The 19244-nt window shown below is 29.3% G+C and overlaps 2 protein-coding genes across 7 annotated transcripts in view; one reads left to right on the top strand and one right to left on the bottom strand.

The window, feature by feature from the left end:
• LOC123301196 overlaps positions 1 to 19244 on the top strand; it is a 306076-nt gene that overhangs the window by 85612 nt on the left and 201220 nt on the right. The window lies entirely within an intron of this gene.
• LOC123300115 overlaps positions 1 to 19244 on the bottom strand; it is a 75564-nt gene that overhangs the window by 43051 nt on the left and 13269 nt on the right. For 2 of the 6 annotated variants that reach the window (XM_044882598.1, XM_044882597.1), the window contains exon 1: positions 5907 to 6092. The exons of 2 other annotated variants lie outside the window; for them this stretch is intronic. The gene's annotated coding sequence lies outside the window, so the exon portion shown is untranslated. Of the gene's footprint in view, positions 1 to 5906; positions 6093 to 6140; positions 6158 to 19244 lie in introns of those variants that run through there. 2 more of the 6 variants (XM_044882599.1, XM_044882600.1) reach the window with 2 other exon arrangements.

Here is a 19244-nt window from a genome sequence, read left to right as displayed (position 1 = left end):
TATACTGTGTTTCTAATACACGTACGTACATGGGGGTTATTTTTCCAGGGGGTGACAAAAGGATACGTGGAAAATAAATGTAGAATAACCGTACTATATTATTTATATAAATATTTCAAGGTTTTAATAGAAATTAGTACTGTTGATCTGAATTATTTATTATTGAAATAAATTTACCATGTATATACCAACAGTTTTAACGAGGTTAAAAGATCTTATTAAGTGTATACCAAGTGTTTAGTATGAAATTATTGCAAAAATAAGTATTACAATTAAAGGATTAATGTTATTCGCAGCTTGCATGAGCACCAATTCAGGAGTTTCCATGGTAACCAGGGATTAACCTATTTAAGGGCTTTTCTTTAAACATTCATAAAATGCAGAAAGGTTGTTTTCTCACCTCCGTGCAGAAAGTGTCAACTTTTTGCCCAGTGTGCAAAACCAAGTTGCCGCTTTCCTTCTTCGGCGGGGAGAAAAATAGTATACGCACCACGGAAGCAAGTATGTTTGTAACCCTCGGCTTCGTATCGGACGACAATAAACATGAGGTCTGAGAAATTCTTTACTTTTGCTCCTTAGGTGCGTATTATACTATTTGTCATTTATATATCATAATCACACATAACCTGTCAATTTATGTTGCAATAATGTCGTAAAGTTTCTGTTTCTATTCACCAACACTGAGTCATATAATATAAATAAATAATATTTTTGGTGTCTTGAAAAAATGGCAATTAGTTGAGAATTAGGCAATTTTATGGGCGGGCATACACGTCTATGGATTGTATATTTGGTTTACATTGAAATTTTAATACTATTTTCTAAAAAATTTCAGTTATTGTGTTAATTTACATCTCTTATTTTCACAATTTCTATTGCAACATGTATAATTTATTTGTTAATTTTCAATAATTTATATTTGACATTTATTATACCAATTACATGTAAACAGTTGAAAATTAGTCATATTTTAAATAAAACGAATGTTTTATTGCAAATTTTATAAGATAACCGCACACAACAAATACTATATAGCAGGCATGGGCGAGTTATTTCAAGTTGAAGTCACCATTGTTATAACTTTATTGTGTGCCATAAACTTTATTGTGTATCTCTTTATCCAAGTCCACATTGCTCATAGAGGAGGAAGCGAGACGGGTATACGACTCTTCGATCTATCTCAGTTTCCCTAATAGTAATGAGATAGGTAGAAAAAAAATGTTTCTCTTTGTCTTACTCGTATTTTAGGTTGCCAAGACAGTGACAAACCTTACTCGTATGCTAAGTTAGGAGTCCGAGGGACTTCTGTAAGCCACGTTTGTCCATGCCTGCTTAATATTTTGATTTATATATAGGCACCCAATTTTAATTTTGCCAGTTGAGTTGTTCTGTATTGAATTACTTTTAGAAAAAATGATTGGTGTAAAAGTTATTTTATTCAGAAGGGGATCCTAGACTTTGAATTTGATATGACTATTACGGAGGGAGAAAAATCCAATCACGTTTGTCACTGACTAGGACAAAAAAAGAAGTTATAAAGAACATTTTTTCGAAAGACTCCGATTTTTGTGCATCTTGCTTTTGTTTCGAAATGATTCCGGAGATAGTCACGATAGGTACTCAAAAATACTCACAAAATCGTATAATGAACTGGATTATAATGGTTTTTGGTTCCTAGTTACTCTGAATTTGAATAATTCTAAGTCTTAGAATTTACATAAAATAATTAATTTACAAACAATTTTATTTTTATATAATTCGATCCGTGCGGAATTTCGCAGTACGCACTAACTCTGTTAAATGGAAGGTAAATCATTAAATTTGATAAATCATGGAATAAGGAAGATCTCACGGATAGATAGAAAAACAGGCTAGAGAAATAATATATAAGTTAAAAATCGATTTAGAAAAAATTTGGTGTGAAGCTGAACAGATATTAATATTTATATGGAGGTTTTTAGGCGTACACACAAAGAATTTTAGTTATGCCATCCATTAATATTCCTACATAATAGATAGATACATAATATACTATGTATGCAAATTAAGGTGAAAAACCAACCATAATATGAAAAGATAAAGAAGTCCTTCACATACACGTATTGGATGTCTCAAATAAGGTTCAAAAATATCTGTTGTCATCCATTATAATTTAAAAAATCGAGATGATATAGTTCTTTATCTTATACTAGAGTGATACCCACCCTCTTCGCTGGGTTTAAAAGTAAAGATTGAAAGATTGCTCTCGCTTATCACCTTTCTATAATACTCGAAATAATGGTAAAGATTGTTTTACACTGGTAAAAAATATGTATGGTTTTCTATTTTTTTTAATAGTCTAAAAGTCTAATTATTCATTGAGTCTATTAGCAAAGATGGCCGTGAAATATTTCATATTGACTATTTTTACAGAAATCTATAATTTATGGTAATGTCAAATGACAAATTAAATTAATTTTTAATTGTTTATTAATATATCTTTATAAATTATATCTCATGTGTTATTCTGAAGTATTAGCTATATTGCTGTACAGTTTCATTAAAAACCATTCGCTAGTTTTAGCGTGAAAGCGTAACAAACAAACAAACATGCTTACTTTCGCATTTATAATATAGATAGGTATAAGGGAAAGTAATGAAGTCTTACAAGCGCATTTTTCCGAAAACAGGGTTTTTAATTTATTTTATTCTTGGTAATCTTTGTGCCATGAGACAACAATAACGTTGAAATAATTTAAATTACCTGTATGTGACCTAATTCGAATTTTTTTATAAGAATTGTTTTATCTTATCCGTCATCGACCTCAGATTTTGATGCAAAAGTTTTGATGCGAAAATGGACTGAATTTTTTTCTTTAAATTTGCCGAGTTTCTGTTAATTTTCTTTGTAAAAAGATTTCTTTCTACTAAAGGGAGTGAATTGAATTTTCTAAACTCTTTTTTTTTTGGAAAAAAAAAGTTTATATATAGTCCAAAAATTCGGTGATGATGACTAAATTTTTGTTATTACTTCAGGTGAAGAATTCTCTCTGCACGTACAGAAAAGTGAAGTTGATTTTTGAAAATCTTTAGAAGTATGCTAAGTATGAATGCTTAAAGCTCCTAATTTAACAAAGGAGTAAAATATAGAATAGTGACGTCATTGCCCGGTATCTTCATATCCATAGAGATTACAGATAAAACTGTTTTGTAAGAAAGAAACGGACAACAATATTTGAACGATTATAACTTATTCCATTTTTAATCAACTTTAACTTTCAAATTTTGTTATGGTATCAAGTTTACTTTTAAATTTTTGGGGGTAATATGGCAATTTCGTTATCAGTCATCTACCAAATTGAATATGCAATTTCAAAAAGGGTACATGACTGAAAAAATCGAAATGAAAATTATTTTTTACTCGAAAATTACAGAAATTTTTTATGGAAGCAATTTTTTTATGACGTACACATTTTAAGATTTTTTATAAGAAAAAAACCGTACAATTTTAATTTAGTTAGATAAAACATATGTCATATATATTTTTTAAATATTCTTCTGGAATCTCTTTTTCGTTTATAGTTGTAGCATTTTTCGAAAACAATAGGTGTAGGGAATGCGCGAAGTGCCCTTTTCGAAATTGCATACTCAATTAAAATTGATTGCAAAATTACAATTTATAACTCTCTATCTCGTTGATTGTCTGTAAAATCAACACTTAGAATTTGTAACTTTACCCTCAAGAATTTTATCACTCTATGCCCTTCTATGATATAGTTTTCGGATACGTCATATCGTTTTACTACGTAGGTGCACAATACGTAACTAAATTTTGGCACACATCGTATGTTTTACATATGTATATGTGAATAGATTATTTATAACCATGGTTTTCAATTAAATCTTAATGTAACGAATAATAATAATGGCTCTATTATGAGTTAATTATTCAACATAAAATTTTAACATGAAAATTTTCCTCTTATCCGTTCGTTAACAACGAAAATAATTTTCACTAAAATTAGTACTTCACTTTGTGTTCATTACAATTAGTTCTTTAATCAAATTTTAGAATTTATAAATAATTTATGCATATATGTATGTTGTTGTATGTGTCTACTATTCGGCAAACCCTATACACTAGAAATTAAAAAGCTGCTGTCCTCTTAGTAGGGGTAGAAGCTAACTTAAAAAAGCTAGAGTTTATTTTTTTAATTAGTTTATGGTTGTTTCAACTTGAAAGCATTGATAAGTATCTATCCATGGTGTTTTTTTTAACTTAAATTTACAAAAAATATAAGAAAGAAATTTAAAAAAATTCTCAATGGCAGTTTCGAGCGCCAACGTAAGTTTAGACTTGTGGTTGGAATTATTTGTACCTTATTTTCAACTTTGTTTTTTTTATAACTTCATGAATGTGGACGAAAAATAAGAATTAAATTTTTCGATATCTGCTTGGGTTTTCAGAATATCGAAGACTAAACAATTAAACAAAATTATCAATTTTCGACATTTTGAAAATTACTCCAGATATCGATACTCCAAAAATTTTAGTCGTACTTTTGGCCTTATAATTGTCAAGTTTTCACATAATTCACCACCAAAATTGGAAAAAAAAAAATTTTTGAATTTGTGTCACTTCTACCATACTCATACATTCTTAATTTGTTTTCAATAACTTATTGAAGTTTTGGAGACTTTGAAGACTAGTTTTGCAGAAATCTATGGAAACCTATCACCCATCTACCGTTTTACCATAAACCCATTGTTAAATACGCCTACTTTTGAAGTCTATTTATTTATTTAAATAATCGGGCAACCGCCACCCCCCTAAAATTCAGATTTGATTTAGACTTAGTTCAGCCCTGGCGTTCGTACATTCTCAAAGAAAGAACGTTTCTTCACATTCTACGAATTTTCTTAAAAAACAATAGTTCTTGCATAAGAAATTTTTTGTACAGATCACAAAAAATAAGCATTAATAAATAATTATTTTTCAGAAAAAGTTATCTTTTTTTCTATAAAATGCGAATTAACTAAAAAAATATAGAGTTTCGTTTGTAAAATTTGACCACCATTTAACCTAGAATCTACCCACCTAAAAATAAACATACATTTGGTATTCATCGAGGCATCGATCCAATGATCGAACTTTTGTTTAAAAGATTTTTTGACATAATTTTTAATAAATGCCAAGTTAAAATAGAAACTCTGTATTAATATAAGAATGAAAAATAAATTTTTCGAATATCTAGAAATATGCATAAAAGTTAACTTTTCAGAGATGAACAGAATATGAAATTTATTTTAAACCTTTTTTTTATACGTTTTTTTCGAAAAAATTAATAGATATAATTTATAATGTATGTTTGCTCAACACATTTTGGGTGAAGTTTTCTTTTTTCAGTTTTTCTAGGTAATAAATTTATTTTTTCTAATTACCTCTAAATGAAATTTACGTACTAAGCAAATAATTACAAAAAACAGTTTGATCGAAAAGCGAAAAATGTTAAATATATATCTAACTGAAATATTTGCTACCGAAAAATAACTCATATACCTATTACCGTTTCTGTCGATTGTCCTACTTCTCAGACATTAAAAACCGAGGACTAAGAATAAAAATTGGAGCAATATCTACTCGGGATATTAAAACATTGGTATAAATATTAAAGTTAAGCTATACATTTTTTTTATAGTTTTCGATCCTTAAAATTCCTAAATTTTGAATAGAAGTGTTTCCTCGAAAATGGTTACTTTTAGACAAAAATATGTAAGATCATTTTTTGTTTACTTTGACCTAACAAAAATAACACGATGGACTGAAAAAGAATTCATCCGAATTTTGACCTAGGCTCATAACTGGTCGGCTTGTGACTAAATGTAAATATAAAAATGAGAAATATAAATTAAAATTACGGACTTACTTTGAAAATGAATATGAACTTAATTTTTTTAAACAAACTTAACTAAAATTAACTTAACTAAAAAGTATCTTACTAGATTTTTATTATTTCTTTTACGTTAAAGAATATGAAATTTGTCACAGAAATGTCATTGAATTAAATAATATCACTATTTTAAATTATAAATATAACATAATAGCACAACAAAATTAATCAAACTTTTATTTTAAATTAATTAATAAATTTTAAAATTACCTGATGTGCCATAAGTAAACATGTTTTTCGGTATTAAATTAAATTATGTAATAATGTTTTATTTAAATAATTATTATTTTTTGTACGAAGTGTTTACTAAAAATTTTTAAATTACTGAACAATGATGATTGAATTATCTTGACTCATTTGTAAATATTGTACCATGGAAACAAAATTAGCCCTATTTTGGGTAAAACGTAGTGAATCAAAATAGCGGTAAGAAGAATAATAGAAAGGGTGAAATATTTAGCAGTAAAATTTTCGAAATGTAGCATTTGTAGGGAAAAATAGCCAATGGAAATTTATGCATTGGAATTTTTTTTCTAAGTATTACATCTAAATTTTCTACTTCATATAGAAAAGATAGAAACAATGGAATTTCTAGCAGTGAAACCTGGAAAATAGTTTTTCAATGATCCTTTAATTTTCAAAGTTTGATTTTTAGATCATGGAAATTAAGGTTTAGCAACAATATTAGTCCAAACTTTTAGGGCAGTATTTATATAATGGGACATAGCATGAGTAAATTTTAACCCTAGGTATCGAACTAGGTTTTTTTTCAGGAAAATCGAATTTTCAATTTTTAAGCGAAGGTGATATTTATTGTCTTATAATGTAGACACAAATTGATTGGTATAATGTTAAAATAAAAGTATAAGTTCACAGCACCCCGATACCAAAATAACTTTTATGAAAATTTTTGGATTGGTTTGATTTCAATCTCTTGAAATTAAGATATATTGCGGTTCGGATCTTTCTTCCTTGCTTATGTATAATAATGAATTTTTTTGAGAAACATATGGTCTATAACTATAAAATATAAGGATCCCATAAATTTAAAAGTCCAAGGAAATGTCGAATAATTTTTCTTCGGTTTAAAATATATAAAAATCTTCTCGTCAAATTGCATCAAAATCTCCTCAAGTTTGATGATTTTGATGTCGTTGGAGCCAGCGTTTTATCTTCAAACGATTTTATGCCAAAGTTCACGCTACGCTTGGTAGCAAAAAAGTTATTCGTGTTCAAAGCCAAAATTTTTTCGTAAGTTTTTTTTTGTAATAGTTTGTATTTTTAGTTGTTTAAGGAACATTTTTTACATTTAAATTTTTGTTCTATCTCTAACCATTTAAAAGATGGGTTTTACGGACCCAACACCCAATAGACCTATGTTTCTCATTTACGAACTTGAACTCACTTTTTACGTCCTAAGCACGCTGTCAAAATTTCAGCTTGATATCTCTTGAAGAAAAAGATTCACTATTAAAAAACTATTTGCAAAATCTGTTACAAAATAACGAATAACTTTTTGGTTATCAATCGTAGCGTGTACTTTGACAGAAAAGGGTTTGAAGATAAAACGCAGGCCAGTCCAACGACATCAAAATCATCAAATTTGAATGAATAGGAGGCAAGATATAGATCGAAACGTAAAAAAACTCGTTTTTCAAGATGGTGGCGAAAGGGTTAATTTCCCGGATACGCAAAATCAGATTTAAGGTTTTCAAACAATCTCCTATCGAATGAATAAATAAAAAAATCTAGTGTCAAAACTTTTGGGTCAAACCGTAACTGGACTGGAGTATTATTCTAACTAAAAAAGGTTGCTTATGGATGCAATGCATAAGTCTATATTATCGGAGAAAATTAGTTTAAAAATATATTTCACAACAAAACATAAAAGCATTGTTTGAAAAAAAAGAACTAACTAAAAAATTCCTATGTATTATAAATGTGAAAGTAAGGATATTTGTTTGTTTGTCTGTTACACCCGTAATTTTTGAAGTTGAAATTGTCCAGCAAAGGGCGGGTATCTGCTAGTAAATAATAATTTTGTTTTGTTTTCAAGTTGACGCCAATCATATTCTTAGCTTAAAATTTGTTAAGGACATTGATTTCTTAGGAAATATTTACCTACTCTAAAATAGTTTATTTTTCTGTACATTTTTGAGGTCGATTTTATTTCTAAGAGTTTCAGCTAAAACTACCCAGAATGCATTAAAGTCAATGAAAACTGGTAATTAAAAAAAATCATGTCTTAATTTCTTGCCACTTCCCCTTAGGGATAAATTTTTTGATAAAATTTATATGGGATTACCCCAAAAGCATAACCTTATCCAATAGAAAAAGAATAATTTAAATCGGTAATTGGCTCTCCTGTAAATAGCGAAGATAAAGCGTAACATACACACACAAAATACACTCAAATCGATAACCTCCTTGTTTTTCATCGGTTAAAAATAAAATACCAAAAAAAAAAGAAGTTTTATTTTTCTCTCTTAATATGGGAAAAATATAGCCTATAAATGAATGCTAGTTATTATTAATGTTTGTTCTCTCAATTGTTTTCGAATTGTTCGATGTTCTGTGTTAGATTATTGTTATTTATTTTAATAAAGAAAGCATTTATGGTTCACTGAAGAAGAAATCGTGTGCTAATCTAGTTTCATCTATCATTGGTTTTGTATTACTATTATGTATACTCTTTTACAGGGTATTGCAAAAGCGTGTAGCTGCTCGCTTCACAATCTTCTTCTGCAAATGGGTGTAACATATAATTTTCGGCACGGAATGGCAATATTATGAGGGGGGAAATATTGAAATTAGATTTATTCTCAATGGCACGAGATACACACCATTGAAACATTGCGGATTTCACCAAGGCTTAGGTTTAAGTAAAAAAAATTTATTAATTTTAGTTTCTTATGGTGTATGGTCGTCAGACATAGTGACAGACAGCGGAAGCAACTTTGTTTTTTACTATGTATTGATACCATGTACATATTTAATATATATCAAGGTATACTAAGTTTAGTCCCAAGTTTGTAACGCTTAAAAATATTGATGCTACGAACAAAATTTTGGTATAGGTATTCATAAAATCACTTTTCCGATTGTCCGCTTGTCTATCTGCCTCTCTATTTGCCCGTTTGTGGACACGATAACTCAAAAATGGAAAGAGATATCAAGCAGAAATTTTTATAGCGTGCTCAGAACGTAAAAAGTGAGGCTATGTCTTAGTAGATGTACATTTATTCGTCTATGTAGATCTAGTTACATTACAATTGAAGTACAGTAGTTTCTCTGTGTACATCTGTTGACCAACACTGATGTACGATTATGTACGTTGATGTACTTTGACTAACATAGGTGAAGTAACACTATTATTATACATCAATTGTGGTATAAGTACATCAATTGTGATATAAGTAGATTTATGCAGATGAACAAGTGTGCATCTACTAAGATGCAACTAGATCAATTATAATTTCAGTTTTATCATTTTTTTGATCAAAAGAAATCATCGAAAATATTATGATATATAATCCAGTTTTTCCCGTGCTTAAGGCTGTTGTGTCCGTATAATATTGCAAAAATGTTGTATACTACTTCAACAGCAATAATATGTATGTACACACATTATGAGCACACATATTCAATTATTAGTTTTAACATGCTTTTAACCATTCTTTACTGTACTGTATGTATTCTGTATGATAAATAATAATAATAAACATCTGTGATTCTGTATATAATTTTCTGTCTATATGCCCAAAGCGAGACAACAACCTTAACGAAGTTTTCTCTGATTGGAATATTGAAATGACAGGTAACTGCAGGTTACATACAAAAGTTTCATAAATAGACACAGAAAGTATACTCATCACAATATGCAAAACTATTCATGTGAACACAGCTTTGGAAATGCTTTGTTGATTAGTTTGTAAACTACGTGATAATTTTTTCCATTTGAAAAAAAAAAATTATGCAACACAACGATCGTTGTTTAAACTATTGAACAGTTCTAAAAAAAAATATGTTTTTTGTTGTTAGGAAAGTTTATACTAACACACCAGTAATATTGAACAAGAAAGTTTTCCATGTGGCAAGTGCAATTTATTATTTGAACTTAATAAAATAATATATAGTGTGTCCCCGGATAGAGGTAACTATATTTGTAAATTTTCTTATTTTTCATTTTAAGAAAAAAGTCATTCTTTATAAAAATTTTTGCTTATTCTGAGAAGTATGTAGGCATAATTAAAACTTCTAAATAATGTACAGGTTAGTCAAAAAGTTTAAATCACTATTTTTCTTTTTGGTAAACTATGCTTTTATATAAGTTGACAAAATGTAATTTAGAAAAATAGTTCGAAATTTACAACTATGACTCTATACAAAATATCAAGAAGATCCGTATACTTTAATTATAACATTATTTTTTATTTGAACAAAAGTTGTAATTATAAAGAAACGTTACAAAGAAAATAATAATAAATCATTTAACATGTACTATTCGACAGTGTATTTTTTTGTGGACGAGGTTAGAAAATTAAAAAGAAAATTTATTTTCTCGGATAAACATGCACTAAGAATGGAATTGTCAAAGTTAAAAAGATCTTCTTGAAATTCAGTCATGAATTTGAATCTTGAGTCATAATTGTTAATTTCGAACTACTTTTCTTAGTAACATTTTGTCAACTTATAAAAAGAATGGGTAGTTTACCAAAAAAAAAAAAAAAAATAGTGATACCGAATTTAGAAAAATAGAAATACCGAAGCAAAATTTGTTATAAAGAATGACTTTTTTTCTTAAAATGCAAAATAAGAAAATTTACAAGTGTAGTTACCTCTATCCGGGGACACACTGTATATGAATCAGACCAGACTAAACAAGACTTAAAAGATACAAAATAGTGAATATAACTTGGGTACGGTTGTGTAAGTAATCTATCTTTGTCTATAAGGGGTAAATAAGTAAATTTGTTTAATGCAGATTTGGTTCACAGTAAATATATACACATTTACACAACACTAAGTTGATTGTGAGCTTAACTGTTGTGATTTATAACCCCCACAGTAAGAAATGTTTTCTTTACTGATTTTACCACAAACATTATAAGGGGCGATTCTGAATACACTAAGAAAAACGCGACACTTGTTTTGTTGTTTTTCTTGGATTTTGGGCTCCACAAAGGTCCATTTTAAGGGTAAAGATTGAAGATGCTCTACTCCAATATATTTTAAGACTCGAAATGTTGCATTGGTAAAACGTTCAATTTTACGAGCAAACGGGCAGGTGTCACGGGTCCTTCTTAATCCCCGAACTAAAAGAACGGATGTTATAATATGTTTGACCGCTATGTGTGTGTGTGTGTGTGTTTGTCCGTCTGTGGCATCGTAGCACCTAAACGGATGAACCGATTTTAATTTTTTGTTTCATTTGAAAGGTAATTTAACTTAGCTATTTTTCAAGTGCAAGCTTAAGTTTACATAGGCGAAAAAACTAAAAAATTGGCGATGATCTTCAAAATCAATTCAGTTTGGAAAAGGTATGACATATAATTTTAACATATAAATAATTACTATGGAAATGAATGGTCAAATAACAATGGCTCAATTCATTTCGAAAAGTGAAATGGTAAAATAATTAGGTAATTCAAAACAATAATTCAAACGTACAAAGTCAACTAAAATATTTTAATCTTAAAAAATTGGTCCCAAAAACTGATAACCATCCATTTAAGTATTCTTTTCATTTCATTTAATGTCCTTGAACATCACTTTGATATTGATTTAAGAAGGATATAAGTTCAAGTGTTTATCTGTGCGTCAATGTGTTTCTCAGTGGCATCGTAGTAGCAAACGGTCGAACCGACTTGATTGAGAACATTTTATAGCTAAGTTTCCAAAAATCGGTTTACAAGAATTAAATCGCATTTGTCGAGGGGTTTTTTAAATTTTCGTAATTTCACTTGTTATTAAAACAATTACACTGCTTAGAAAATTCCATTCTTCTCCCCCAAATTGAGGTACGTTCATTGCCATACAGTTTTTGGAAACTTGGTTAAAAATGTTCAAATATGCCTTAAAATTCAAATATCTCGAAATATCTCCGAAAATGCACAAAAGACGAAAGCAATTAAATATGATAAATTTAAAGAAAGTTAAATTCTCTAAATGACTCTTACAAAATATGCTGCATTTTTGATAGGAACCTAAAATAAAAGTTATATTTGTTTTTGAAATTTTTGTTTATGATAGTTAACTATAATTTGGCCTCCGTTTACAAAATGCTAATACCTCGAGAAAACACTGGAAGAAAAATTGCCCTGGTATAAAACGAGCTTCAAATTGGAGAAGAAATATAAGGTTTTCTTAACAATCTTGACAAGAGGCGTGTCGTGATCGGTACGCTTGGACAAAAAATATTTAATTATATTATAGTGTCAAAAATGCACGATTTTCAAGTGACGAAATTAGTGTAATCTGACATTATTTAGCGACCAAAAATACATACTAGATGACAATTTTAAGTAAAAATAAGCATTTAAAAAAAAAAAAATTGTGTCTGAAAGTTCCTCGGGATTTTATAAACACATTACAAAAAGTTTTATTAAAATCGGTGCTTTCTTTTGTTTTCCAAATTTTCTACTATCAATCTTTTTCTTGGCTTAATCAATGTGTTTTGAATATGATATTTCAATTTTAAGACACCCAATATACATATAGCACCAACCCATATGTTGGTTAGTGTCTTATAATCGATGTTAGAATATGTATTAGCTGTATTATTTCGATTTCAAAGCACATAATGTTTAGAATTTATTATATTGCATTCTCTTCTCTTTTAATAGTTTTACCAGCCATAAAATGAACAAAAGCATTTTTCTAAAAGAAAAAAAAACTCCTAATTAATAGTTTCACGTACCTAACCTCTACTATTTATAGTGTTCATTGAATTGCTAATTATTGAGACAATAGATCGAGCCAGCCCGTTGAAAAATAGACAGTACTTTTTGTATTATTTTAAATTTAAAACCAACAGATTTGACGAGCGCCCTCACAAAAAATTAACATTTGATTATTTACTAGCTGTGAACTACCCGCTTCGTTGGGCAACTTCAATTTTAAATATAAAGCTTCGCTGTGGGACTTTATGGCTTCATGGAAATAAATGAGAAGTATCTAGTAAATTTTATGAAATTTTTTTTACCCCCGATAAAAAATTCACAACTTTTAAACGGCTGAACTGACTTTCATGTAACTTACAGTTTTTTTAATGTACACATTTTATAATACCGTTTTATTTGATAGCAGGCTTGGGATAATTTTCGATCGTTCATTCCCACTTTCGCCTATGCCCCCATATCTCCTTTCGTTGTGGTTACAGTTTTGTAATGTACACTTCATGGTCTTTTATTTGATATCCCACTTGGGTCTATTTGAAAATATTCGATTATTCTTCCCCACTAATACGTCCACCTTTCCACTCTCCGAAGGTTTAAAATAGATAAAAAAAATCCTTAAAGCTGGTTGTATATACATATTGTGTCAAAATTTGAGCTTAATCGATACAGAACTTTTTAAGTTTTTGAAGCACAGCCGTTTCCACCTCTATTTCAAACTTCCGCATTAGCCTGTGCCCTTTTCCAGAGTCTAGACTATCTATGTAACAAATTTTATTAAAATCGGTTTAATAGTTAGTCTAAAACTTATACTGTTTGTTAACCATATTATTGGCCATTTATATTATATAAAGTGAGAAGAGTTCTTATGGACGTTCTTATATATAAAACAAAGAGAGCTTGTATATGTGTATACATGAACACAGCCTAGCCGGTCAGATTCATCACTTGAAATAAACATACAATACCAATTATCCACAGTAACATATAACCATAACACACAGTACACATTCCTTCATTGTTTTATACCTAAGAACTTCCATAAAAACTCTTCTAACTTCATATATTTTATATGACTAAGGAAATAGCTTACAATTGGTTTACTTGACCATTATAGTAATTAATTAGCTTACACATACAATGTAATTATTTCTTATGACAGAAAGATGTCGTTCAATTCATATATAAGACTAGCGGCCCCGACAGACGTTGTCCCGTGAAAACGTAACTCCAATTCAATAATACATATACTACGTTTAGCCTGTCCGCTAAACCCATCCCGCTAAACCCCAATTCAACTCCTATTTATTGGACTGGCCTGACCATCGACCTTTGGCCTGGCCTTTGATAGTAGACCTCGCTACGCTCGCATATGGCTCTAATAAATGCCTATTGACAATACCTGAATACTATTAAAAATACATACTACACAAAGTAAGTTGTAATATAATGTAATATGATTTATATGCGCTCCCACCATTTAATGAAATTTCATTTTTTTGGTGAGGAACCCTCAAAAACAATTGTAGTGGACGTAATGGTGAATCTAAACCATCCTCAAATCCCCTTGAACACACACACAAAATATCATCAAAATCGGTCCACCCGTCTAGAAGGAGTTCAGTACATACACACGCACACAAGAAATATATATAGGACAGAGAAATATGCGATTATTAGTGACTATAATATGTTAAAGAGAATATAATAATTCATTCTCGAAATAAATTGGATTGGGCGTTATCTAATTACATATACAGGGAGTCCCGTGACTCGATGCTTATAGTTTAAGAGCGTATTATTTTGACAATAGGCATGTGGGCTTTTTTTATCACTTCAGGTGAAGAATTTCACGATCAGGAAAATGATGTTGGTTTTTTAAAGTCTTTAAAAGTACGTAAAATATGAACGTTTAAAATTCTAAGTAAACAAAGAAGAAGAAAAATACATATAAAAGTTTGTTTTGCTGAAAGGAGAGCAACAATCTTTGAATGCTTATAGCTTCTTCGTTTTTTTATAAATTTTAAATCACGTTAAAATTTTCATCAAGTCTAGTTTTATCTGCCTTTTAATGCGTACTATGGCAAATTCGACATCAGGCAAAATCGTATTTTAAGCCAAAAGCGCTTGTATACTTTTGTCCAACATCCAATAATTTAACCTTTCTGAGCCGAGATAATCAATTTGTTTATTAGGATGGACAAATCACAACATTTTGTCCGAAATGAAATCCATATACTGATTAAAACATTTTTTTGTAACCATCGCTGATTACTCACGATTGCGCACATTTGATGCAAATTTTATATTAAGTATTAATAAAATTTATCAGTTATGTATGTACAACATGTATAGGTATATGTGTAATGTGATAGAGTAATCAATGTCTATACATGGTATTTCAACAATTAACTGTGTCAATTGTTTGTTTTATATTAAAATAGCCAATAAACTGACTGGCCTCTTCAATTGGAAATCGATAAATTTGACTTCAATTCTACAACTAGGCCATATGCTCTAATATTTAAAAAAAAAAAGTGACTACGTTTCGTTTTTATTTGAATTAAAAACTGTATAAGTTTTATTAGATCACTTTGTATGTATATGAATTCTATGAAGGTAATATTCAATTTATTTTCCAATAATAATAAACGAAATGTATCACCTCTCTATGTTCAGTTCTCCATTTCTAATGTTGTTAAGGGATATATAAATATATCTATGAGAATATATTCATTTATGAATTTAATTTGTATGTCCATATAAAACCAATATTCCTATTAGACACGCAAATACACATCATTTAGACCAAGAGTTGTAGGAAACTATATATATGCCAAGAGCCTAGCTGATTTTATAAGCATTAGTACATACCATACCAATAGAATAGTCAATTAACACTTATTCTAAGGATATTATTAAATACAATTACCATGATAAAAAAGAAAAAAAGAAAACCGACTTCAAAAATAACGATAATATATTAAAGTTAAAATTATTGTTATTTTTGGAGTCGGTGTCAGCCAAGGAAACCACTCTGACAGAACAGTTTGCTACATTAGGTTGGCTGACGACGACTGCAAAAATAACAATAATTTTAACTACATTATATTATCATTATTTTTTACTTTCTAGTGCATATTAATTTGTTTTGGAAAAGATTTTCTTTTGAAGTCGGTTTTCTATTTGTTAAAAGTTTGTTTTATTTTGTGTTTTTTAGTGAATCTGAAGTACACTAACTAATTTGTCACTAAAAAAGAATCATCCTCTTGCCGTGCATACTTAATGCAAATTTAAGACTTTAATGATTTTTGCGTGGATGCCGTTGTCAGAACTGGACCAAAAAGAAATGGGACCGAACAGGAAGCATCAGCTTTCAAATAGATAAATTATCAAAATCAATTCAACCAGTCGAAAGTTCTGAGAGGTAACGCACAAAAAAAAATACAGTCGAATTGATAACTTCCTCCTTTTTTTGTTTACAGTCGGTTAAAAATTAGAATTTATTTTTAAAATTAGAAATTCGATTTACCTCTTATAACGAAATAAATTTAATTAAAGTTCGGATCATTAACATGGAAGCATGGGAGAAGTTGTGTTTTTAACAAGTATTTTAATTAACTAGACTTAAGGTTTTCATTTCACATTTTATTTTTTTGAACATTGATGTATTTGTTTAAAAATTATTGACCGTTTAATTACTGAGATATAATTGAGTACTCAAAGTTAATGAATTTTATTGTTGAACTGAATCGAATATAGTTAGAATATAAGAAGTTGAAGATAGACTTTATTACGATAATACATTTTATTTTTTAGGAGAATATCTCCCCATTGTACATTAGAGTTAAAACTTAGTTGTAAAAAATAAAATGTATTATCGTAATAAAGTTTCCAACTTCTTATACTCTTAGTCTTAACTCTAGTCGTTGACTATGTGTGTGTAGTATAGTTAAGTATAGTCCAAAATATTTTTACAATATTGTACGGAGACAACAGCTTTAAACTGAAGTTATTACTTAAAAATGCACATATGCCAGGAATCTAAGAGATCATGGCTCGATTCTTGGTACAGGAGTATTTTTTTCAATTCTCTTTAATTATATCCCATCACTGGGATAAATGACCTCGTGAAGACAAGATATTTCAAATAAGACTTGCGGTTGTATCAACGGACATAGCTGAAAAAAACTGTTCCAAAAAATTAGGGGGTGGCTTTAGTAGTTGTTTGTCCTCAAATCTTACATTAAGTTATTTACAGATCAACTTTTTAAAAAATGTTTTCAAACTCGATAAGAATAGCATAACTCGTCCAAGAAGTCTTACTACATCCATTGATTTTTATATCATCCTTAAGTTATCACTCGGTTATACATAGGTTATGTTAGGATAGGTAAGGATTTATTGGCTGTCCACGAAGGACACACAAAGGCTAAAGAGTCCATTGTGATACCATATGTGTTTTACTACCTTTTCGCTGATAATTTCATTTATCAGTTCCTCAATTTCAGAGACTGAGTGCCTCTCCTTCATGCATATATAATGCACTACACCAGCCCATCACAACTAAAAATTAAATTAATTTTGTTGAGACGGTGGGAATCGAACCCGCTACCCTAAGCATACAGCGGAAGGAATTGGTTACGCCTTAACCAACTGAGCTAATAGGGCGACATAGCACTGACATAGCATGATGTCAAAAAAGTAATTCAAATAAGCGTCATGTCATAAATAAATTACATGTGTGAATTTTGTTCATAACAATTTTTGTGATAAAAAATTTAATAGAGAAAACTTTGGAATTGAGAGATTACATAACTCACTCTCAGTCTAACATTGAATTTAGTTTTATATCAATACTGACATGACCTAATTAGTAAAACTAATCAGTGACTTCATTCAGAATTTATAACACAAACACTGTAGTCAATAAAATTAACAGGTATTTGATTCAATTTCGATATAATGAGGAATATTAATATAAGAAATATTTATAATATATAGGTCATTTTAGTCGACTTCATTTATTAAACAAAAATATTTGAATATATTTTTTATGGTACGAGAGCTGACATTGTTTTCGAGAGATTATTTTAAGATTATTGTATTTCGGATCTTTATTTACTTCTTGAACTTGGGTAAGGACTAAGTACGTTTTGCGTATGAGAGCGATTGCGTTATAACTAACGTTGGATGCGCGATGTAAAGTAACCGATTGAAATTTGCAGCCACACTAAAATGATTTGAAAAAATTCTTCAATTATTAGAATATTATCTCTAGCGTGGAATTATAAGCCTGTTTATTGCTTTGCAAGTTTTATACCCTTTTATAGCTGACCCGGCGAACTTCATACTGTCTAACAGTCGATTTTTAAAAAAAAAATATTTATTCTGCTATTTGTTACGTTTACATTTCAATTGACATTTTACCACAGACAATTTACATTTTACCATAGATAATTTGTTTTTGAGTAATGTTACAATAGTATAAATATTGAAAAATATTGACATATATTGATAAATATTGACAAATATTGACAGATATTGACATACGATTCTAACGTAACCCAATTGTTTTGCTTTACCGGAACCCCTCTACTAACACTTAAACTTTATGGTATGGTATTAAAGTTCAAATTGACTTTATCATTATTACGAAACTTCTGTTTGGGAATATAGAAAAGAGTTGTTTTTAGACTTTTTCAGGGAAGTTTAAAAATTTTTCTCTACGTAAGATCCTCGTACTTCAAAGAATATTAAGATAAGATAAAAAAAAGATTTAACGAAATCGGTTCAGCTGTTCTCGAGATTTGCGCTTAGCAACACATTCAGCGATTCATTTTTATATATAAGGTTGGTTAAAATAACTTCAATCCGAGCCAGTGATTGATTGCCGCTATATTATGAGTAGGCACCAATCTGTTTGAAAATGGTATTTAACTATTTTTCTAAGTATAAGAAACCATTCATTAACATAATTCCTGTCGGGATTATGCTAAAAGAATATGGGATTACAAATTACTGCTAAAAACTATTGGTTAAAAATATTGACTACGCTTAAAAATATTGATGCTACGACCAAGATTTTGGTATAGGTGTTCATAAAATTACCTAGTTAGTACATTTTCGGTTGTCTGTCCGCCTGTCTGACAACGCGATAACTCAAAAACGGAAAAAGATATCAATCTGAAATTTTTATAGCGTGTTCTGGACGTTTAAAGTTTAAAGTAGGATCCATCTTGTAAAACGAGATAGAACAAATTTAAAAATGTTCTTTATAAAAAAATAAGTAACTTTATTTTGCAATATTCGCAATATTCGTATATATCTAGGTGTTTTTTTTAAGTTTTTTCGATAAAAATGGTTCTAGCAAAAAATGTTTGCACCTATTACGCAGACATTAAACTTGATGTAGGTT

Source organism: Chrysoperla carnea, chromosome 5 (genome assembly GCF_905475395.1).
Source record: "Chrysoperla carnea chromosome 5, inChrCarn1.1, whole genome shotgun sequence".
NCBI lineage: Eukaryota > Metazoa > Arthropoda > Insecta > Neuroptera > Chrysopidae > Chrysoperla > Chrysoperla carnea.
Note: the sequence above shows the minus strand (reverse complement) of the source record. Positions and strands in the feature narration are given on the sequence as shown.